The sequence below is a fragment of the Canis lupus genome, chromosome 9, assembly GCF_003254725.2.
Source record: "Canis lupus dingo isolate Sandy chromosome 9, ASM325472v2, whole genome shotgun sequence".
Classification (NCBI taxonomy): domain Eukaryota; kingdom Metazoa; phylum Chordata; class Mammalia; order Carnivora; family Canidae; genus Canis; species Canis lupus.
This window is the reverse complement of record NC_064251.1, coordinates 31,859,257-31,865,183: the sequence shown is the minus strand read 5'-3', so window position 1 is coordinate 31,865,183 and position 5,927 is coordinate 31,859,257. Positions and strand designations below refer to the sequence as shown.

Below are 5,927 nucleotides of genomic sequence, written 5' to 3'. Positions count from 1 at the left end.
AAGGAAGAGGAAAGAATTAAATTTGACACCCGAATTCCAGTCTTAGAAACTGAATGGATTAACAAAAATAGGGAATCAAGTTGAGCCAAGGCAAGATGGACAAATGATGACTACAACTGGAAAAACAGAGTCATGTGTGTATGCATTATCTTCTTAGGTGAGCGAAAAATTCTTGAGGGTAGCAGAGCCATGAGAATTTATCTTCTCTTTCTTTTTCTTTTGCAATTCCTCCTGCATCTGAATACCCAAATCTCTTTCAACATGCCCTCCCTCTGCAATCTTTCTGGAAAGGATCTTTGGTCTTAGGTTTATTCCCATCAAGAATGCCTGGACTACTGTTCTTCTGAAGACAGTGTTCTTCTACTGTAATAAGGATCTCAGCCAATAGTCTTTTCTGCTGTGAGCTATCATGAGCAGCAAAGTCTCCCGCGACACCCAGTAGAGGGGGTGAGGGAGGTCCTGCACGGGAACCAGCACAAGTGCCGAAGTTTCTGGAAAGAGTGGAGCTGCAGATCCGCCTGAAGAACTATGACCCTCAGAAGGACAAACGCTTCTCGGGCACCGTCAGGGTTAAGTCCACTCCCCTCCCCAAGTTCTCCGTGTGTGTGTTTTGGGGGACAAGCAGCACTGTGATGAGGCCAAGGCAGTGGATATTCCCCACATGGACATTGAGGCGCTGAAGAAACTCAACAAGAATAAAAAACTAGTCAAGAAGTTGGCCAAGAAATATGATGCCTTTTGGCTTCAGAATCTCTGATCAAGCAGATCCCATGAATCCTGGGTCCAGGCCTGAATAAAGCTGGCAAGTTCCCTTCCTTGCTGACCCACAATGAGAACATGGTGGCCAAAGTGGACAAAGTGAAGTCCACCATCAAATTCCAAATGAAGGTGCTACGTCTGGCAGTGGCTGTTGGCCACCTGAAGATGACAGAGGATGAGCTCATGTACAACACCCACTTAGCTATCAATTTCCTAGTGTCCTTGCTCAAGAAGAATTGGCAGTGTCCAGGCTTTATACATCAAGAGCACCATGGGCAAGCCCCAGCGCCTTTACTAAGACTGTTTAATAAATCCTAGTGCTACCCTTAAAAAAAAAAAAAGGGATCTCAGCCAATTAAGAGAAATATGCAAAGTTCCTAATTCCTGCAATACCATTTCCAGCAGTCTTTAAAGGTGAATTAAATTTACTAAAGGGTTGTTATAGCAAAGGACAATTGCAAAGTAGCAGAAGACAACTTCAAACCTAAGGTTAAATACTATTTTTTATTTTATAGAACAAAACAAAAGATCAAAATAACTTAAAACATTACAGGGGAAGGTCCTCATGAGCATAATCTCTACTATCTAGCTAGCCTGACTCTTCCATGCTAACATTAGCCCTTTCTCTCACACAGTGCTACTTTTTTGCTTTCGTATTAATCTTCTCATTGCAAATAATCTATTTAAGAATCCTCTACCCTCTTTCTAAAGTACTAGGTAGGATCCATCCCATCTCTGTCCCAGCCACAATAGCATAATTGCTAGAACACGATGTTATAGAAATTTTCTTTTTTTTTTTAAGATTTTATTTATTTATTCATAAGAGACACAGAGAGAGAGAGAGAGAGCGAGGGAAGGCATAGGCAGAGGGAGAAGCAGGTTCCATGGGGAGCCTGATGTGGGACTCAATCCTTGGACCCTGGGATCACACCTTGAGCCAAAGGCAGATGCTCAACCACTGAGCCACTCAGGCATCCCAGTTACAGAAATTTTCTAAAGTCTCATTTATTCCCTTAGACTAATACCTGGAGGAGAGAAAAGGAGAATAAGGGAGATAGAGACTTTGGCAAGACAGTTCAAGGCTGGACTTTATTATTCCAATGGAATGAACATCTCAGTGTGAACTTTGTTACTCCAAGTATGGTCCCTTTTAATAGATCTTTATCAATGTGACATCCAGATAAGCTTTCTCTTTCTTCCCAGTTTCTAAGCAAATAAATATTGATCCAAAGTCACACAAATTGTGTGCACACACATACATATACTCCTTTCCCCCAAGAAGAAACACTGATATTTAGGAAAATGTAGTCTAGAGCCTTATGAAGAAAGTGAAACATTTTCCTATATATAGTCTTCAAAGACCCTATCTCCAGAGAGAATATTTTCAACAGGCAGAGATGAGTCAATCCTTTTGTTAACCCTTTGTTTAAACCTTGCTCAGGGGCAGTAAGAGAGTTTATTAGCCTTAAATTCAAATAATCTTCCTTTCCCCATCTGTGGGCAGGATGGAAGTGGTTTGGGGTGGGGGATAGTTGGCTCTTATGATTCATTCATTTATACTGAAGCTATAGTATTGGGAAGATACATTTAGTATTTAACCGAGGAGGCAACAGAAGTAAGTCATTCAGATGCTGGCCAGGATCTTGAAACACATACTTCTATCCCAAAATAATTTCCCTCCAGATTTCCGGGACACCTATGTAAAGTCTAAAGTTAGCTCTCCCCACAGCCATGCTGATTATTGGGAACTTTCTGCGGACTTCTGAATGCCTCCCCAGTTAGTGCATGGGCTCATAGCAAGAACAGATATTGATTGCTTACCATCCAACAAGAGCCCAAGATAAAATAAATGCTGATCCTGGCCTATAGATTGATTCTCTATTTACTGAAAGGTACCTTTCCCTCCTGCCAGTTCCATTAGTAGATTGTCTGCCTTGAAAATCTAGTGGACCAGGCCTGTCCCATTCTGGCTCTGCTTACCCAGATTGGAAAGAGTGCAACTCTTTCTCCCCCAACATTGGTATCTTTTCCTGTGTCTCTTTGGTATTGCCATAACATCTCCATCTCAATGCTAGTCGCACAGTATTGCAGTTTATCTGCCTGTAGGTCTGTCTTCCTTGCTTGTCTGTGAGCTCCAGGAGGTCAGGAACTTTATATCTCTTTTAGTGAAGTATAGTCGACACAGAATGTTACTTTAGTTTCATGTGTAAAATCATATAGTGATTCGACTCTATTGGACTCTATACATTATGCTCTATTCTCCACAAGTGTAGCCACCACTTGTCACCACACAATGCTATTACAATATCATTGACTATGTTTCCTATGCTATACTTTCATCCCTGTGACTTATTCTTCCCATAACTGGAAACTTGTATCTTCCATTCTCTTTCTCCCATTATGTCCATCCCCCACCCTTCTCCCCTCTGGCAACTATCAGTTTGTTCTCTGCATTAATGATCCGTTTCTGTTTTGTTTTGTTTTGGTTTTTTTAAGAATCTACATGTAAATGAAATTATATGGTATTTGTCTCTTTCTGTCTGACTTATTTCACTTAGCATAATACCCTTTAGGTTCATCCATGTTGCCACAAATGGCAAGATCTCATTCTTTTTTTATAGTTGAGTAATATCCCAGTGTGTGTGTGTGTGTGTGTGTGTGTGTGTGTACATATATACTACATCTTTATCCATTCATCTACTGATGGACACTTGGGTTTCTTCCATATCTTGGCTATTATAAATAATGCTTTAATAAATATAGGGATATATATATCTTTTCTTTTTAAAAAAGATTTATTCATTTATTTGAGAAAGAAAGAGAGAGTGGGGCAGGGGTTAAAGGGAGAGGGAGAGAGAAACTCCAGGCAGACTTCATGCTGAGTATGGAGCCTGGCATGGGGCTTGATCTCAAGACCTGAGATCACAATCTGAACTAAAACCAAAAATGTAGAACAGTCAACTGCCTATGCCATTCAGGTGCCCCTACATATATCTTTTCAAGTTAGTGTTTCCATTTTATTTGGGGTAAAAACCCAGTAGTAGAATTATTGGATCACTATAGCATTTCTATTTTTAATTTTTTGAGAAACTGAGGAGGGCAAGAACTTAAATGTATTTTGGCATTCCTTCTCCTCTTCTTTCCCACTCAGTACAGTGGGAGGCACATATTAAGTGTTCAGTGGGGTTAGGATTACTTTAAACTGCTCAGCCTGAGGCAATAAACAAAAATCATTTGCATGATTATTGGACCTATTAATTCAGTTTTAGTTGGAGAAACATAGTCAAAAGCATATTGGAAGACCAGACACTTTTACAATCTCCAAATTCTGTTCAAATGGAATAATTTCTCTCTTTAATCTGCTTCTCTAAATCTTTCTGGACAACTTATTGAAAGCTGCGTGATCTGTTTTCGCTTTTCCCCCACATTCTCCTTCCATGACCAGATTGCTCTATCACCCTGAAAGTTTTCTTGCTAAAGGAGCCCAAGGCCCTCATGCTCCCTTATTCCTGTGTCCCCAGTGTTCCCAATGGCACCTGCCGTTCTTCCTTCCAGTCCTAGATTGTGGAGCATTTGTTTGAGAACAAAGGCATGAATTAATAGCTTTTGTTCCTTGGAGGGATTTGGAAGCACTTGGAACCCTGGAGCCTAAGTAGGGAGTTGCTTACACCAGCTGAAACAATCACAGGATCCAGACTGGAGACAGAGTTTAAACACACACACACACACACAAACTCTTCCCATTCAGCTGGCCCTCCATTCAGCCTGGGGTGGTGGGGGTGGCTTAACATGTGAATCCAGTTAGCAGCAGCATTCCTGGAAAACTGGCTCGTTGCTGAGCTTTCTGGAGAACTTCATCCACCTGTCATGCTGGGCCTTGGACAAGAGCCAGGACAGGCAGGAAATAATAGGCTGCAGGATACTGGTGTGTGTCAGTGGCCCCGACCCTCCCATTCCTGAGCACAGATGAGCTAGAAGCCTGTGAGGTGTCACCGCACCTCAGTTGGGCTCAGGAGACCACAAAAAGATCAGTTGAGGGAGGGGGAGGCCCAGAAGGGATGACAGGCTCTCTTTCGGACTGCAGAATTATCTCTGTAGGGAAATGGCCCTGGCTCTTGGTCAGACCTATCCCTTTGTTCTTACTGACCTCATCTTGCACACATAAGGCTGAGCCTCAGATTCAAAGGAGAATGTCTGGGTCCTTCCCACCTCCATATCCCCCCACCCCTTGGCCTCTCTAGTCAGTCAGAGAACTGGCTGCAATGACATCAACTGGCTAGAATTACATAAAACTTCCCTTTTCAACTCCCAGACTCCTGGATTCATATTTTGCTTTGTTTTTAATTTCCAAATGGTTTCCCTTTGTCCAGCTGGCTTTCTCCCCTCCCTACCCTGATCTCCGTCAATTTTCATTTCCTATTTTCCATTTGCAGGTTTCAGACAATGAGATGGAAGAAACAGGGGTTCTCAAGAAGCTCTAACTCATAAGGATGACCAATACTGGGCAAGTTGAAAATATTTTACTCTAGGAACAACTCTTAGGTGCCAGGTGGGGTCATATTAAAGTAGCATCAACCTTTTGTTCTGGGAGGAAAGAGGTTTCAGGCAGTTCTTCCTCCTTGTGAGCCATCTTATAGCCAATTCTACTGTGGGTGATGAAAGGAGGGAAAAACAGGCATTTACATTTGCCTCTGGTTGCTGATGATGGGCCACCTATGGGCGTCATTCATAGATTTGAAATTAGCAAGCCCATAGGCCAGAGTGTCTCAAATTCTAATATGTATATGAATCACTATGGGATTTTGTTAAGATATTAAAGGTTGAGGGGTGGGGTGGGGCTGAAAGTCTGCATTTCTAACAAGCTCCCTGGTGATATTGATACAGCTGGTTCTCAGATCACACTTTGAGTAGCAAGGGTATGCTTACGTGGCAGTTTGTTTTTTGGAGATTTATCCTGTGAGAACTTAGATAATAAAGCTATATCAGGGCAGGAAGTCTTCATCTAAGAATGAGGACCGTGTAATGGAAAGAGGACTAATTAGGAGCAAGGAAACCGGGGCTGTATTCTAAGTTATATAACAGGCTAACTGGGTACAATTTGAGTAAACTATAACCTCCCTGAGCTACAAGGAGGAAGTTAAACTAGGTTGATAAGTCTCCAACCTTTT

The 5,927-nt window shown here is 41.9% G+C and overlaps 1 pseudogene; it reads left to right on the top strand.

The window, feature by feature from the left end:
* The first annotated feature begins 409 nt into the window (after nucleotides 1–409).
* On the top strand, nucleotides 410–1,057 carry LOC112655503 (60S ribosomal protein L10a-like; annotated as a pseudogene).
* Nucleotides 1,058–5,927: the final 4,870 nt, after the last annotated feature.